The 18,790-nt window shown below is 40.5% G+C and overlaps 1 protein-coding gene across 4 annotated transcripts in view; it reads right to left on the reverse strand.

Moving 5' to 3' along the window:
- MID1 (midline 1) overlaps positions 1-18,790 on the reverse strand; it is a 251,344-nt gene that overhangs the window by 126,882 nt on the left and 105,672 nt on the right. The window contains exon 1 of one of the 4 annotated variants that reach the window (XM_075057345.1): positions 12,760-12,821. The exons of the other annotated variants lie outside the window; for them this stretch is intronic. The gene's annotated coding sequence lies outside the window, so the exon portion shown is untranslated. Of the gene's footprint in view, positions 1-12,759; positions 12,822-18,790 lie in introns of those variants that run through there. 4 annotated transcript variants of the gene reach the window in all.

Below are 18,790 nucleotides of genomic sequence, written 5' to 3' on the forward strand. Positions count from 1 at the left end.
CTCCCTCTTGGGGCCAGCCAAGTTTTTCCCTCTCTTCCCCTCCCTCTTTTTGAAATTCAGCTGCTCAAACATCAGCCATACACACATAAACCCTCCTCTTCTCCACCCCCTTAACTCCATCCCCACAACCCAGCACATCAACACCCAGAAGCAGTTCCCTGGATGGGTGACTTTTAATCACTATCTTGACTAGCAGCAGAGGGATTAAGCTATGGTCCATTCGAGAAGTAGCTTTAACACACATCAGCCCCCTGAAGTGCTAAACTCAAAACCTCTTTCTTCTGCTACGCCTACTCTGTATCTCGCAAAAACCTTTACTGATGGTTGTGATGCACAGGTTTTCATCCATACCTGGTTACAGAAGTGGAATTAACTGGCATAGTGTTTTTAAAAACTACAATAGAGATTTCTTTTCAGAATTTAATAATGCAGTATGAGAAACATCCTTTTCATAAAGGAATTCTTTTTGTGTTGCCTTTATTACTTAAGGCCACATTTTAGTTTATTCCAATATCAGCTTATTTCAATTAATTAATTTGTTATTGCAGAGTTTTACACCACCCTATCATGTCTATTACAACTTCAGGATGGGTCAGATGGAAACAGATGATTGAAGATGTTGATCAGTCAGCATATTCTTAACCTAGCATAGTTTCTGACTTGATGGCCACCTAACAATATACCTTCTAGCCAGTTTCTGCTATACTGATACCTTTAATAAACCAGTGCAAATCACTTTTACTATAATGCTCTTCCTCCTACTGAGGATGTCTTTTCCAGCAGTACCAAAGGCTTTGCCATTTGTAATGCAGAATAGTCTATAATCTGTGAGAATAAAGGCATCCCATCCAGTGGGAAGGGTTCGACTTTGCAAAATTTCAGTGAATGTTTGTGCTGTTTAAAAGAAAGGAATTTATTGGATTTTTTTTTTAAGCCCAGTTTATACTCCATGCCTCTTTTACCGCAATTGTGCCAGTATGCCTCAAAATGATATATTATTGTCATGCTCAGCACTGCGTTAAGTGTGTGATGGTGGTTTCATAAACAAGGAACTAAACTGAGACCACTGAGCTCTTTCAGTTGTCACCTAAATCAGATTACAACCTAGGCTTTTCAAAGGTGAATAGAAGACTGTAGTCTAAACATCCAGCATCACTTACATTAAATCCCACAGGAGCAAAACGTTTTGAACTCTTAGGAAGAAATGAAAGTTAATACTTCATTTTGCTGCGCATTCATGCTGGGATTTTATCACACTCACAGAGCACAGAGTGCCTTTAGCAGAGAAACTCTGCTTCCTTTACCACTTATTTTATTGTAAATTATTCTGAAATGTTGAAGTGCTACTACTCAAATAAAAAACATATCTTATTAAGGCCTATGGCTTTGCATTATATTTCTGCTTGGGATTATGAAGCTATAAGAATTAGCAATTCCTAGAAACCAAAGTAATAAAACGTGATTCTGTGAGACACCATCCTTGCCTTCCTGAGTGCTTTATTATCAAGTCAAACTGAGCTTCGTAACTGTCTTTAGGTGGAAGCTGGCTTGGACCATTTGTACCCAATCAAGATGTGGTCAAGATGGCTTGTAATTATGAAACATATAAACAACTAAAAGGTATTATCAGCCTTTCTCTAGACATTACCTCTTTCATTTTTGTGGAAATCCCAATATATTACATGCAGACATGGAAAAAGCAACAAAAACCCAAAACACTTGCTGCATGAGAAATTCTTGAAATGACTCAACTATATGGTGAAAAAATTTCAAATTCAAGTGCCTGACCACAATGCCTAGAATGATTTTCACTTCTAGAAGCCAATAAAGTAAATTATATTATTCATGTTTTATACCCAAGTAACAGGGAAAGCATGTGACAATATTATGAACAGAATTATTCATGTGTATGCCACCACCAATGGTCTGAACAGTGAAAATCAGACGTATGAAATCTGAGCCCTCAATCGGCGAGTGATGTTAATTTTTCAGCAACATTTGTGTAACACCCCTCCCCCAAAACAGTCAAACAAAACCCCCTATGTCGCATTCCTTCATGTTGCATCGGGAACATAGATATCCTACCATCATATTTCAGATGCAAAGCAAAACAGAGTTTAAAATAATATATAGGAGAGAGAGGAGAATATAAACCATTCAAAGCATAATACTTCACCATCCACTTGAGATTCTCTGATAAAATACCTTTCTTTACTTTGAGTCAGACCAGTACTCAAAGGGCCACAAGGGCTTAAAAAGAAGATTTGTTCTGTCTAGTCTGAAGATAAAGATCACCCTATTGTACCAGATGAAGTATACCAGTTCTTGTAACAGATTGCTTGTTTGGAAAAGATCTCTAGTACATTGAGTAGTGCTTGTCCTTAGGACTAAACATTTTTAAAATACAGTCTTTTAAAGCATTCTCACTTCTCACATATATATTTCTATTGTTACTTCATATTTTTAAGAATCAGGGCCACAGTCTCACTTTCAACTTAGATATTTCAGAAGCAAATGTGTGTTTATATTGGAAAATGACATAGTAAAAAGATATAGTTTATATATAGGGGGATGCCTTTTTATGGTCAGTATGACCAAGCCTCCTTTCAGCTCCCCATCTGCCTTTCTCAGGTGTTTGAGAAGCGGAAAGGAATTGTGTGATGGTACACCCATCTGGAACAGGTTGAATTTTCCAGGACAACTGGTTTGTGAATTGGTTAGCAGCATGCCATCACGGAGAACGGATCTGATATTCACCTCTTTCCATCACAGTCCACAACAACGCAAGCACCATAGGCAAGCGGGAGCCTCATTATTACTACCCCATGCACACAAGTCAGAAACAGGATTTAGAAAAACTACTTAAAAGCTATTCTTTTATTACACTTGACATAAAATAAATAGAGAAATCTTTCGACGTGCTTCCTGGACTTTGTTTTGTTCGAGTTTCTGCACCGTCACAAGAGCTCAACTCTTCTTCTGTGTGAAAGCTTAGCCTGCAAAGTGGAAGTCATCGCGCCCACACCTTTAGCCGTGTCCTGGGTTTGGCTAGGATGGAGTTAATTTTCACAAGGAGTTGGGAGGGGACACAGCCAGGACAGCTGACCCAAACTGGCCAAAGGGATATTCCATACCATGTGACATCACGCCCAGTTTATAAACTGGGGGGAGCTGGCTGGGGGCTGGGGGGGATGACCAGGTGGCACATCGCTGCTCGGGAACTGACTGGGCATCGGTCGGCAAGTGGTGAGCAATTGCATTGTGCATCACTTGTTTTGTATATTCCAATCCTTTTATTATTACTATTATTTTCATTTTATCATTATTATTATTATTTTCTTACTTTCTGTCCTATTAAACTGTCTTTATCTCAAGCCATGAGTTTCACTTTTTTTTTTTTCAATTCCACTGGGTGGGGGGGACGTGAGCGAGCGGCTGCGTGGTGCTTAGTTGCTGGCGGGGGTTAAACCATGACAAGATACTTCTGTGTCTGTCAATCTGGACACACTGCTACAGGCAGAGATCCGGACACGAGGCTTATTGGTGGGTTTTACCTGATGTGTTTAAAGTTAGGAGCATGTTTGACAGTTAAACTAATGGTATGGCTGGATTCCCAATGGGGAAGTGGTGGATAAATTGTCTGACACAAGTCACAGTGTTCCTTATAGGAGAAAGTATGGATCCAGAGACCTACCTGAGCTCTCAAATTGGGATCTTTGGTCTTCTGATGCAGTAGCCTAGACATATCTTGGAATGGTTTTGGTTATGATGTTGGTTTACAATACAGATGGGAAAACTGGAGACAGATTTCATTTTTTTCCCCTTTCTTACTGCTGTGTTTTACATTTTCAAAAGGGCATACAAGAATATCTATTTTTGTATGTCCAGCTGCCGTCCAACTTTTCAAAGGAGTAAGTAAGTGCTTGGTACTCTTTAAAAAACAGTTCCATTTAATATGTGACTAGTGACTCTTGAAAATACAGCCTGTTCTCTCCACCCGTCATCCTGAGTAAGCAAAAATGAAGTTGGAGCCACATAGCCAAAAAAGGGATGTTTGCATTTGCCCACATGTGCCTTGACATTTCCAATGCTCAGCATGCCACCATTTCTTTCCTGAATCAAAATTTTTCCCCGCTTTCGCCTCCAAAATACTCAGCTAAAAATCAGAATTTGATGCATGTAATTCTTCTAAATGATAGGCCAACACTTTGAAGTTTGATTTTATTCCTTACCAGAGTTGCACAACAGGCTCTGTATTTTCCTGCAGCATCATTTTGTTTAAATACTAAAATAACAAGACCTTAATGGAACATAAAATGACATCACTGTAGACAGCTTTTTGCTGCCAGCCATTCCTTACAGTCTTTGCCATGCATGGCTAATTACACAGGAAACAGTTGAAGTTTTCTTGTGTCCCAGCCCCAGTTTGTATGTGCTACTCCTTCATGGATCATAACATCAGCTTTTTTATTCCCAGACTTTAAAACACCAAACTGCTAAACACATTTTAGTATTTCTTGGAATTATTGGCATTAAATCACTACATTCAAACAGCCAAACAGACCAGATTATACATGACGGTTTTCTGAACAGAGAACACTTGTTTATCTTTTTCTCAGCATTATGAATGCAGGAAAAGCATAAGGTGTCATTTTGGAGACTATAAAGAAAATAGCATTCAAGCATAACTTCAGAAAGAGTTTTAGCCATTGAAACTCAACAGCCGAGGGCAACAAAAATTTCCCATGGATTTAAAATTCATAGAATTGGCAGATCTTTTGTAGCGGCAAGGGGTAAAGTTCATGCGTTTCATAGCTTCACTAACTCCAAGAAACAACGGTGCCTTTATGTACTCCTGAGCTTTTCTATAGAAGAGATCCTTCCATGGTTAGCAGAGATAAGAAATAATGCAACACAGATACAATACTCCCATACTTCTGAGCAGTATAGCTTCCTAAACACATTCACATGCTCGGTCAGCAGATATTCCGTACCTTTGGTTGAATTACAAAGTTTTAACAGTAAAAAGCTGTCTGCCACCTTGAAGAAACACTAGCTGCCTTTTGCAGTTCAGCTCCCCGTTAACTATGGAAAGAGGCAGCTCTGCTCAAAACGGATGCCTGGGAAGACAGAGCGAAGTCTGAATAATCAGGCCCCCGTAGGGGTCTGGCAACAAAGCCCGGAGGGGAAGTTAAAAGGATTAGCACTATAACACTGTTTAGCATTAGTACTCCTCTCTCTCAGCCTGACCCAAAACCATCTTCCTCCTACTAACTCTGCCCTTCATCGTTTTTACTGTGCTCAGAATACCTAAGTTCACTCATGTATAACTTAACCTCCTCACTTGAGGGATGGTCACACCATTGTGCCTTACGAGCAGTTTGAGTGTGGCTTGCTCATTAGCTGTATCTGCATTGTTAACATCATCACTCAGGATGAGCCTGGTTTGGAAAGCAGTATTAGGGAAATGAGCAGTTCAAATGCTAATTCAAGGATATCTGCGCCTTTGCAAGGCTGAAGCCCCTGTGCTTGCTGTGTGTCTTCCCCTTAGTGCTTTAGTTCAGGTCATGAGAACATTTTTAAGCAATCTCCCAGTCCGCTCCATTAATCAAGCTTTGGTTCACATCTCTGACTGATGCTGGAGCATGTGAAGTTTCATCCTCTCAGATGAAATAACGCAGATGATGAGCTCTAGATGAGCACTTAATAACGACCTTTAGCCACTAATGAATATCCAGTCCTCAGGCCCTGACTAGAAGGAGTGCAGTAGGGGAGTAAAATACTCATAGTCCGGGTTCTCTGCATCAACCACTTCACCCTACGGATCTGCTGTTAACTGGCCCAGCATGACTTGTTAACCTGAACACAGGCACTGGGCATGCCAAGAGCTCGGCACCTTCGGGAAAATCTGACTTGAGGATTCAGGCACAGGCAAGTTTGGGAAGTGGGGAACATGGAGTTTCAGAAATAGAGCATATTGGAAGAGGTGAAGTCATGGGAATGAGTGGAAATGGAAGCCACTGAAAAGACAGGAGATAATCATGATTGGAGGCCTGGTTTAGGAAGATAAAAATGTGTGGTATGAAGTAGGTAACACTTGTCACAGGTGAGATTCCCGTTAGGAGCCCTGCAGGGTGTAATACAGCTCTCAGCCATATCAACATTCTGGATGGGAGAAATGTTTCTGAAGTTAACATTTTTGAAATTAAGTTGTCGGTTTGTGCCTTTGCTCAGTTCTCCATGACTAAATATCATACAGGAGCACTTAAAATAAACGGTAGCATAAATTCTGCTGAAGGAACCATCCCTGGCTGCTAGGAGACTGTGCCACTCTGCTACCCTTAGTTGGTCACATCCTCTATAAAGGCTGAAATTCATCTCACCTGACTTTAGGTCAGAAAGACAACATAAAGCAAGATTTTTCTGCATGTTTTATACAGCCATCTTTGAATGGGATATAACAGATGTCCGGGAAAACAAAGCCCAGTCTAAATGATACTAAATTTCAGTTCTTCTGATGAATTAGAGGTGTTCATAATATAGAAGCCTACAAATGACTAGATCCTACCAATCCTGGGATCCTTTTGTACTCAATAGGCATTTCAAGGAAGCAATTTATCTGAGCAGTTTTATGTGGTTTTAGTGCAAAAAAGAATCCTGTTCTGGGAGTACCTATATATATGGACTATAAAAGAAGCCTGCAGCAAATGGGCTAAGACATAGATGTCCTATTGTCAGTGACTGTATTGTCAGATGACTCCCATCACAAGAGTGCAGTATATCCAGAATATTTCCAGTTAAATTAGTATACTTCCTGGAATGCAATCATGCATGGTTTAATCAAGATTAGCATGGTTTATTAAAAGAGGGCATCTCACAATATTGCCTAAAACAGGACCTAAATAAACAAAAAGAAAAAAAACCAACAGAATCATAGAATGGTTTGGGTTGAAAAGACCTTCAAAGATCATCTAGTCCAACCCTCCTGCTGTGGGCAGGGACATCACTACATCAGGTTGTTCAAAGCCCCATCCAGCCTGACCTTGAACACTTGCAATGATGGAGCATCCACAACTTCTCTGGGCAACCTGTCTGAGTGTCTCACCACTCTCACCATAAAAAATTTCTTCCTTATATCCAACCTAAATCTACCCTCTTTCCGTTTAAAAATGTTGCCCCTTGTTCTGTCACTACAGGCCCTGGTAAAAAGTTTCTCTCCATCCTTCTTATAAGCCCCCTTTAAGTACTAAAAGGCCACAGCAAAGTCTCCCTGGAGCCTTCTCTTCTCCCAGCTGAACAACCCCAACTCTCTCAGCCTTTCTTCAGAGCAGACATGTTCCAGCCCTCTAATCATTTTTGTGGCCCTCCTCTGGACCTGCTCTAACAGGTCCACGTTCTTCTTCTGTTGGAGGCCCCAGAGCTGGATGCATTAACTCCAGGTGGGGTCTCATGAGAGCAGAGTAGAGAAGGAGAATCACGTCCCTCGACCTGCTGGCGACATTTCTTTTGACGCTGCCCAAGATATGGTTGGCTTTTGGGCTGCAAGCGCACATTCTCAGCTCACGTCCAGCTTCTCATCCACCAATATCGCCAAGTCCTTCTCTGCAGGGCTGCTCTCAATCCATTCCTCACCCAGTCTGTATTGATACTGGGCATTGCCCTGACTTTGTTAGGTTCACATTGGCCCACTCCTTAAGCCTGTCAAGTTCCCTCTGGAAGGTATCCCTTCCCTCATGCATATCAAATGGGTCACTGAATTTCTTGTAAATGTTTAATTATATGCAAATGCTTATACAATGGCTTTTTTTAAACCTACAGAATATCACATTTGGATTTCCTGTTGAAGCCAGTTTTAAAAGGCATGTCTTTTATAGGCAGCATAAACTTTTGCTGTCTTGTGTAAATAACATTTCTGTCTTAAAAACAAACACTTCCATTTTAATCTTTTTAAATAAGGATGAGGGGAGAACACTGCAAACTAAGAGTACTATTGGATTTCAGGCTACCATGTATTTTTTATTGTTTTCTTAAAAATCCCAAACCTACTGGAGATGCCTTTCCCCACCCCGTTCCCTCATGCTGTATTAGACCTTGCTGAAACACTAACACAGCACTCTTTCACTAAACCTGACTTCTCAGACAGCAGCAATGCTCAGTATTATTTCCATTATTCTGTATTGTTCTGCCTAGATCAAACCTATGTTTAAAAAAAAGTATCTTTCACCACAATCTATTTAAAGCCTTCCCACAGCTCTTCTTCCTTAAATTAAAGTGAGCATCCTACTTAACACCAGGCGGCTTCAGCTCTGTATGTCAATCCATACATAGTTTGAAGATAGATAGATTGCGCAGATTATAAAGATTAGTTATGCAAGGTTTTGTTGGGAAAGGCCTGATTCTGCAGCTCCTCTTTTATATCTCTGTTTCCTTGTTTGATATAAGTAATAAGCCACAGATTTAGACCGAGACGTCTAAAATCCAGTTAGTAAGGCAGATAAACTTGTGTTCACTCAGGTATTTACAGTTTTCACTCTATTGTTTTTTCACACCAGTTTTCAGACTGAAGTTCCTGTGTCTGTTACTAAGATTTGTTGGGGCAATTGCTGTGGTTCCTCCAGCTGCAGCTGAACCACTCCATGATGCTGTCCACTCAATTGCAGAAAGGCTTCTAGACACTTGGAGGAAAATATAGACAGGTACTAGAGATCTAGCAGCATAAACTGATTTAATCTGTGTTGACCCCTGAGGTGAACAGGGGATGTATAGTGGCTGACATAAAAGTAGAACTGGGGGCCTACTTCATACCTATGCCTATGTTGTTAGTGTGGGAGAGTTAGGGGTCACCACGCAAATAAGATGAGTAAGTAACTCCTCAGTTGCAGCACGGACATATGGAGACATGAAACTGTAACAGAGCCACAGACTGACCTGGTCCAGGCTTCCTGTCTCAGCACATTTGCATTTAAGAGACAAAGATAAACCTGCAAAATATTAAAAATACAACCATGTACCAAACCTTTAACATGATGCTTTAAACTACAGCCAAATTTTGGTATAGTAAAGCATCTGTGAATTATTTCATCCACTGAAACGAAATGCTCTGCATATTTGGAAAATGCAGTCAACACATCTTACGTGCTCAAAGTTAAACCGATAATGCATCTAGAGTCTGGACAGAAATTCCCCAGGTCAGATTTGGGGATTTAGAGTATATTTTGTGAAGCAGCCCTTCTTAGTATGAGCATAGTCCACTTCCTAGTATCATTTGCAATTTTCCCCCAAAGAATTTCCTGCTAGTGAGAGGACACTAGCAATTTATCTCCCTCATTCTAAGTCATTCTGGAAGCTTTTATGGCTTTTGATCTTTTATACCATTTCCCTTAAATATTTTATGAGATACTATGACTCATTTCATTACTTGTATAATCAGGATTTGGAGAATGGATGTCTCCTCTACCTTTCTGAGCTACTGGAACATCATTGCTGGAATTATACTCAAGCAATTGTATTCGAGATTGGAATTGGTCTCTTGTTCTTATCTACGTATCACCACTAAATTTTGCATCAGTTCTGCTTCACAACAATCACTGCATGATATCTGAGCATAGCTCACTGTTGATGCTTCATGCAACCTTTAAAGCACTTCTTCTTCACTTCTTAGAAAGGTATGTGTATGTCTGTCAGGATAGAGGTGTGGTAAGGGAGGAAGAATTAAAGAAATAAACATGTTAGTTACCTTGTTATAAAAGGCTATGAAGAAACAAGGTACCTGTAATGTTTACCTTAAGGTACTTAGCAAGATCCTCACTATAGCCTTGGCTAAGGATGTTTATCCACCATATCATGACTTTTTCTCTTCCCGTATATCTAAAATGTAATAGTAATCCGGTGATTATAGAAAAGACCAATTTTGTTATTACTGGGGTTGGGGAACTGAACAGATAAAGTGCTTCTAACTACTGGAGACCTTGTTCTTCAACAATGAAACACAAACATTCTTAATAAAATTAAAATATTTTGTATTTTACATTTCATAAAGCCTCTTTTATATCATCTGGTCTGACACAAAATTTCACAATGAAACAATGTTTTTAAAAATTCATGTGAATTCTTCACCTCTTCTTTCACCACATGTTTTAATTCCAACGAGTATTTCAGTCTCATTCACAGATCACAGGAATAGATCAAAATTTTTTTGATAGAACAGCTCCCTGCTGAGAAGTTCAGTTTCATCAAAATATACACATTTTACAGCAGTATGTCAACTTGAATAAAATGTTTTAAGGAATAAGTCAAAAGTAATTATTTCAATTATTTTTGCCATTAAATACAAATATTTTTTTTTACATATAGTATGTAGAATAGCATATTTAGTGCTTTAATATAGTCAAGTTGAACAAAACAATTGCTCAGTCCAGATACAACCCAGAACACAAAAACTTAGCCCTGTCATCTGAAAATGAAACAGTTTTAGTGGGCTAATTGCTTTGGAAGGGTTTTGGGGTTTTTTTGAGAGAGTTGGAGAAAGAAGAAAGATTGGATATTGCTGGGGAAGAGAGTACCATTTGAAGAGAAGTATATTCCACAAAGACACAGTATACATTTCAACCCTACAGTAAGGAGCTGTCTCCTATGCCTTCTTAAATCATCAATATCACCAGTTCTTACTGCTTTTTGTAAGTAAAACTGTAAGTAAACTTCAAAACATCTTTCAAAGTCATTATTATAATCTCCATTTCCAGGTAAGACCAAGGCATGACAAAATTTTCCAGAGGCTCTCTGGTATGTCATTGTCCGACTCTCCTTCCTGATTAACAATTTGTTTCAGCCAGCTGGTGTGGAGTGGCCAACAAAGGATTTGCTGTTTTTGCAACTCTCTTAGCAGCAGTACACCAGAAAGACATAGCTGCCCTGGACCACACATTGGCATCCTCTCCTACAACTCTCAGTTGCATACCATCAACAACAATGAAAAGTATGATGTTAGGTCATCGTTTTTATCCATATACAATCTTTAATATCATTAGAGCATCCGCATACAGCACCCGCCTGTCGGCCTAGGGCACAAGTGGCAACAGCCATGGGAATTTGTTCAGTTAGTCCCATTCTCCTAACCTCTCTCCCTCAAACTTCTCCTGCCTGCAAAATGAAGTAGCGTGGCATGGAGAGTCTCTTACTTCATTTAAGCAGACTTTCACCAAGAGCCTTCCTATATTTCCTTTTTTAAAAATCGGAGTTTTTCAACAACAATAAAATAGAAACAAAACCCCCAAATGCTAGAGTTTACCCATGTGCCATTTTGCATCCTGTTTCTGAAACGAGAGTTGACAGGCCAACATATGTGACCAATAACTGCTATTCAGAGTTAAGCTCTGCAAATGGTGATTGACGTGTAGCCGGGCATGCTATTAGCCAAGGGAGTTATCAACTACATCCTAGCTAAAATAAACTCCGAGAAATTTCCTCTGGGTGTTAATCACTCTGAGTATCATTCTTTCCCACACACTAGGCAAAGATTCTTGACCTTCTGATTTGGAGCAAAACCACACCTATTAATTAATTAATTTGTCCATTATCACCTGAAGACATATGTAAGCTTTTCACCCTACACAAGAGAGAGAACAGAGTAAGTAAACAAACATCTATTGTAAATATGACTAAATCCCCAAGCTTGCTTCATTTGTTACAGTGCATATGCCATCCTAACATCGCTTCGTGTGTATCTGCACAGCAAAGCACATTAACACGTATTTTTGAAATCTCTAATGGATAAGTCTTAGCACAGCACTTTCAAATGAAATGGTCCAAAGCTGGGAAAATTAATTCAGTCAGTCACCTTTCAACTCTAATGGCTGGACTTATGCCTGGCCTGAAGTACAGCATTGTACAATATCTGTCCTTATCTTCTAACTAGTGTCATATCTTTCATAGTACTTTCTACTGAGATGACATATCACAACATCAAACATCTTTGTCATAAACCCTAGCTTTTCCCATATAATTGCAGTCATGAAATTAGTTCAGTTTTGGGGAGTAAGATTTTTGCAAAATCAAGCAACATGGGTTTGTTTTTCTGTCTGCTAAAAGCCAGATTGTCACTTCTGCAGGGTGAGCCTTTATTCACACAGTGGAAAACCTACAAGATCATCAGGCAGGACTAAGGGTCTTACAGTTGGAATGAAGCCCTTTTTTAACAGCACCTTATGGTAAAAAAATTCCCAGAATTTTTTACATTGATACTGTCCTATACATCTAGCTTAGAAATTTTAGAAATGAAGATGCATAAAGTTATTGGTACGTTTGACTTTTTAATGGATTATGTATACCTCTAGCCCTCACATGCAAGGTTTCAGCGCCTGGTAGAAAACGTTTATTTACACACACTACGTAATGACCTCAAGACTGAAAAGGCCAAACGCCTTTCAGTTTGACCAGAAAACTAAGCCTTATATTTTAGCTGCTTTTAGAGACGTTAAAAACCCAACACCCCAGAATATTGCGGTGTCTTTTTAATACCTGTTAGAAAGAAAAGCTTGCTAGGAAAATAGTTTTCCAGAGGATTTATAAAACAAAACTCCATTGATCGTCCCATTACACCTTTACACTGCAACCCTGTAAAAAACAAGTACCATCAGGAACGGTTCTTTCAAGAAGAGATAGGTCAGACAGTTTAATGGAGAAAGAGTGGGAAGTTACAGGGGCTGTTGTGAGTATTTAACCCCCTTTGTATGCTTCAAAGGTTGTCTTTATCCTCCTTACCTTTCAGTCTACTGCCTTCCTTCTCTTTGCCTCCAAGCTCTTGAAGTTTATGAACTATTCCTTTTTCTTGCATCTGTGCTTACCAGGGCAACTTCTGATTCTACAGCAGTGAAAAGTCCTATTTTCATCCTCAAGGCTTTCAAACAAGCTTCATTCACAATTTCTGTATAAAGGCTGCTTCCTCTGCTTTCCTAATGCAATTTTAAGACGAGAGTGTGGTAATCTTTTCCTTCCCCGCAGGCTCCTCCTGGTCTCCTCTCCCACATAGTTGTTTTCCCTCTGGGCCTCTCTCTGTCCCTCTCTTCTGTACTTTATTTTCTGAGTAACTTAGTCTAGTCTCAGGAATGCACCCTGGTATTTCAAAATGTACTGCTGTCAAGAAAAATAGAGAGCTGCTTCCTCTGTTGTTCTGTAGGAATAGCACACAAACAGCCAGAGCTGCCCCTTTCCTTCTCTTTCTCTTCCCTGGCATAGCACCAAACAACGGCACAAGCATCAGCCAAAAGACATTCAGAAAGAGCAAAAAATACCTAGGCTGGCAAAGCCTACCTGCCTGATGAGGTTAAAAGCACATTTGGAAAGGTGAGGGATTGAGATGGCTTTTCCCCTCTTTCTTCCAGACCCCTCTCTTCCCCCTGGGTTTACCCTACAGTTCTGTGAGCTCTAGTGTCCAGATGTCTGGGGAAGGAGCAGGAGGTTGAAGACAGAGGCCAAAAAACTGGGGGCAGGAAAGTGAGGAGGCAGTACTAGAAATCCTACAGCACAGTCAGAGTGAGGAGCAGCAAGACTCCATCTAAAGAGGCAAAAAAAAAAAAAAAAATCACTGGACTAGGAGAATGTACTGGAATTAGTCTGAAAACTCAAGGGAACCTTAGGGAAAAAATCAGCACCATTGGTTATTAGTCTCTCTTGGGGCATACCTACCGCATCAGCTCAAGACAAACGGGGAAATAAAGTGCATTTCTCCACAAACCTGTTTTCTCCAGTAACCGTTTCCAGATTTTCTAGACCACAACGACACAATCTGTCTTCCTAAAGCTAACTCCTCTACAACATTTACAGGTATAAATTCATAGAAACAGACAATAGAAAAAGTCACAGAGATAGACAAATTAGACAAGATCCATGATCTAATACCCTAGGATTTCTGGTCCAGAAACACAGATGATGCTCGAGAAACAACTAAAGTCTTTTGTGGGCAATCATGCAGTAAGATCAAGCTAAAGGGGGAAAGGTTTGGAGGTTGGGGTTTTTTTGCTATGTTGGCCAGGAAGCCTCTCTTGGAGGCTGTAAAGTAACTTTCTCAACACAGCCATAATACGAGCTTTAACAAAGATGAATGGAATGTCCTGCACCTGGAAAGAAGTAATCCCAAGCAGCAGCACAAGCTGGGGACTGATGGGCTGAGGAGCAGCTCTGCTGAAAGGGACCTGGGGGTGGTGGCAGGCAGCGAGCTGAACAGGAGCCAGCGGTGGGAAGGGAAGGTGGCCAGCAGTCTCCCGGGCTGCACCAGCAAAAGTAGTCAGTAAATCAAGGAATATGGCTATTTCAGTCTACTTGGCACTTACTAGGCCACACGTGGAATACTGTGAGCAGTTTTGGTGCCCTCAGTTGGAGAAGTTGGGAAGGGTCCAGCAGAAGCCACCAGGATTATTAAGAGGTTGGAGAACTTGACATATGAAGAAAGGTTGGAGGAACCAGGTTTGCTCAGCCTCGAGAAGAGAAGGCTCAAGGGCGATCTTAATCACACTTCTTGAATATCTAAAAAAGTTAGTTATAGAGGAAACAGAGCTACTCTCTTCACAAGGATGTCCGCTGACAGGACAGGAGGCAGTGGGCACAAGCTGCTTCGAGGGAAATTCTGTCTGGGTATAAAAAAAAATTAAATAATTCTTCCCCATGAGAGCGGCTGGAGATTGGAAGAGGCTGCCCAGGGAAGCGGTGGACTTTCGTGCTGGAAATGCTCAAGATTGTTTGAGTAAGTTGTTGTAGTGACCTGTGTTGAAGAGAAGGTTGGACCAGATAATCTCCAGAGTCCAATCTGAACTTTCTGTGAATCCCTATCCGTGCACAGTCTTGCTAGCTGTATGAATAGTATTGTCAGTCCACAATCATTTTATTCCTTAGGCATGAGGCTTCTACTACTCTGGAGATACGTGGTATTTATTTTCAGTCATTGCTAATCTTTCACAAGCAGTTTACACTTTAGTTATCTTTAAAGGGAGGAGGAGCATGGGAGGCAATAATAGAGTTCTCCCATGACAGTTTCTTTTGCAGTCAAGGAGAGTTGTATTATGGGAGGATTTTTTAACCTTCAGTAACAAAGCTTAATTAGGGATCAAGAACAAATGTTATAGCACAGAAGAGGCACCCCTGAACGCTCATTCTTATCAGGCTTTTGTTCCAATTAAGCTGGTTAACAAGGGATGTAAGAGCATTTGCACCTGAAGTATACTCAAAGACTTCAGATAGCTATTACAATTTTAAATTTTACTTGAGCTGAAAAATCTGAGTACATGGGACCTTTTGAAGATTAGACGTATTGTGAAGAAATGGTGAGGAACCTGTACAGCTCTTTCTTCATTAAAATATTTCAAAACTGCAAGGAACAAGCTTATGCTGAAACTCAAGAACAAAATTCTTATTGTTCAAGAAAATACAAATGAAAATAAAAACTGTAAAAAAAAAATCAGGAAAGAAAGCCTGGTTTTGCTCTCACACTATCACCTGATCTGTTCAGCATTTGTCACAAAGGTGCAAATTTACTCACAGACATACTCAAATAACTACAGTAACACAGTATTTTGAAGGGGGAATCCACCCCACCTCCCCAATCTCACTGACTTCAGCAGAAGCAAAATCAGGTTTCAGAGCTGCCCATTTCAGATCGAGAAAGGCTAAGGAGCAAAAGGTGCAACCTTGCAATACCTTACATTGGTTACACGCCAGTAAGGGGCATAGGTGTGGATGGATATGTAAAGCTAAGGAAGAGACAAAGCTTTCCTTTGCTGGCACTTACCAAAACACCGTAACAGCAACAGATTATTTTTCCATTAAAGCAAAGAACAGTAGCATTTAATCCTCTAGTTGTTCCCTGACTTAAGTCCTGGCAAACACAAAGTCTTGCCTTACAAGTCCAGATAGTAGGAGAGAAAAAAAGAGCGTAAACATAAATATGAAGGAAAGTCCTTGTGATTTTGTTGAAGACTAAAAAAAACCCCTCAGTTTTTCCAAGAGAAATACTGATGACTTCATATGAGACCTTACATTTCACAAGGAAAGTATATGGCGTGATTCCTTTAATCCACTCTATTTTACATAAGCATCTAGGTAGAGTTAAAAATGCTGTTTTCTAGTGATGAAAAACATGCATGGGAAAGGCGTACATGGCTACATGAGTTAGCACAGTGATTCTTTATTCATGAACTTTAATGAGCTGTACATGCAAGAGACAAGATACTTTTCAGAATTTGTAGGTATAATTTTGCTGTGACTAAATTTGCTCCTTTTTTTTGCACAGAGGACATATATAAAAGGGAAGCCAGTTTCAGGAGGTTTTGTTTTGTATCGGTTTTTCCCAGATCTCTAGAATTAGCCTGAAGGATCCTTTTAGAGAGCAAGTAAATATATATAAAATATTAGGACAACACTGCAATGCAAAAAGGATGTTAAATTGCTCATCCAAGGAGATGACATAACGAATACTGACATAATTTCCAAGCAGCAAAGCAAAACTAGGTCAAATCACATTGACCTATCTAACATAATAAGCCTTTTTTTTTCAGATTTTTACAATGTAGACTGTGTCTGCAGGCATTAATGTCCCCTGTTATCAATGTATAGTGTTGTCACTCCGCTTTAATGTCTTATCACCATGTTGCGTTAATTAGACCAAAACAATATAGTGCACTTTTGAACTGCTTAACTCCCAGTTTGAAATCTCTGCCTAAACTATACTTCTGAGGTTATCCAGTTCAAAATGAAGTCATAGTCATTAACTCTTTACGGTCACTTGTTTGAATAGGTCCTACTAGGCCACTCATAGCGTAACTTTGCATACAACTCAAAATCTAAGCTTCCTAAGTTGCATATTATTTGTCAAAAACAAGGTCTACATAGCTCACACCTGTCAGGGAGCAAAGCGCGCACTAATTTTGATGTCACTTAACACAAGGCAGAACCCAGGCATACGCACTCTCCGGAGCATCACGTGGACAAATCTGCTCAGTGCTGGGCCATCACGTGTCCCTGCCCAAGAGCTTTATCCACACGCGGTGCTCTGAAAGGGACAGTCCTTCTTGCTCAGGGCAGCCTTCCCTTCCTTGTTCCTCTGCACCTCAGATTTACAGCACATGTGTTTTTCAGTGAGACTATAAACAGAGTCGTGTAGGTTTCTGCCTACAGCCTCTCGTGACTCGCCCAAGAACAGAAACAGGAGAAGTGAGATTGGTATCTGTCTGTATCCCTGCCTCCAGAGCTGAGGTGGGACCAGAGACCAGGCTGAGAGCTTGAGGCCCCAGCTACCCAGGGAGCTAGAGCTGGTTGGGGAAGAGGAAAAAAGCTGAGGCAGGAGACAGAGGCAGACCTTGGTGGTCCACAAAGCAGAAGTTGTCAATAGAGTTTACATTTTCCTGTTTAATACACAGATTTTGCAATAAGGGCATAACCTTAGGGGGAAAACCCCAACACATTCCAAGGATAAAGCTTCCTCCAACACTTTTGAAGCTTGCTTGGTGATGAATAGTATCTTGAAACTGGGATGCTGGCTGTTCTTATGACGGAGTGGCTGAATTTGGCAACTTCAATTCTAAATATATAAATATGTATATATAAATGTGTAGTGTTCCTCTTTTCTTTTTGTTTTCTTCTTTTTTTTTTATGTCTCCAATTACCACTCAGGTAGAAAAAGAAAAAAAACTAATACACAACACAAACCAAATAAAGAAATCCAACAAAAAAAAGAAGGATCATGTTTCCATATGGGACATCTACTGACAAAAGAAAAGAATTTTTCTGAGAATCATTTTGCTGTAAAATACTGATTTCTCAGTATGTTTTGGAAGAAAATATCAGTCTCAACTAATGCTCAGAATACAGGTTCCAAGAAAAAAAAAAACAGAAAGGGAGATCCCAGAGATGGTTGGGGGGGTCTCATCTGAGCAAGCTCTCTCTTCACCTGAGTCTAAGCAGTGCATCGGCTTGCCGGTATCACAAATGAGTCCGACCTACCGCTGTGGTGGGGGGTCCCTCTGAGCTCCTGCTGCAGCTGTGCAGTAATTAAATACCTGCAGACCCAAAGAGCCAAGTTAATGCCATTAGTCACGGGCACCTGCTCGGGACGCAGGGTGTCGAAGGGAGGCGGCGGGCGATGCCGCGGGCCCGCAGGTGCACAGGCAGCACAAGGCGGCCGGGGCGCAGCGTGACGGGAAGCTGTCGGCGCCACCGGAGGCGTGAGAAATATGTTGGCCTCCCCACCCCAAAATGTGGAGCGACTGTCATAGTGTGTCACCAGCTCCTTTCTGGGGCCATGAAATATCCCTCCATAAATATTTTCATTACAGTCTATCACACTACAATGAAAAATCCTATCAGCCCCGTGGATCTCCTCATTTACTGTCCCACTAAGCCAGGAGTAAAAGCCTGGACTCTCTTTTATTTGTTTTACTATCTTAAAGTTGTTCTTGTACCCAGCTATCTCAACACTCACGCAATCACAAAAGTTTTATCATACTTCAGGGCCAAACAAACATCACCTATTGGCCAGCTTTTTTGTCTTCCCGTGTCCCCCTGGAAAGATATAAATCATAATGATAACCAACCATGACACGACAGCAAATAGGGAAGAATTTTAAAGAATTAAGAGCTATTTTTATTGTTTAGAAGAGAAATCTATTGTTTAGAAAAGAGATTGTTTATTGTTTAGAAAAGAGATCAAAATCAGCTTCCTACCCTTTAGCGCCTTTCCCAGCCTTCAGACAGGGTGGATTCTGCACTGCAAGCCAGGGATCTCAGGGATATACAGTAATTCCTT

Source organism: Buteo buteo, chromosome 25 (genome assembly GCF_964188355.1).
Source record: "Buteo buteo chromosome 25, bButBut1.hap1.1, whole genome shotgun sequence".
NCBI classification, from domain to species: domain Eukaryota; kingdom Metazoa; phylum Chordata; class Aves; order Accipitriformes; family Accipitridae; genus Buteo; species Buteo buteo.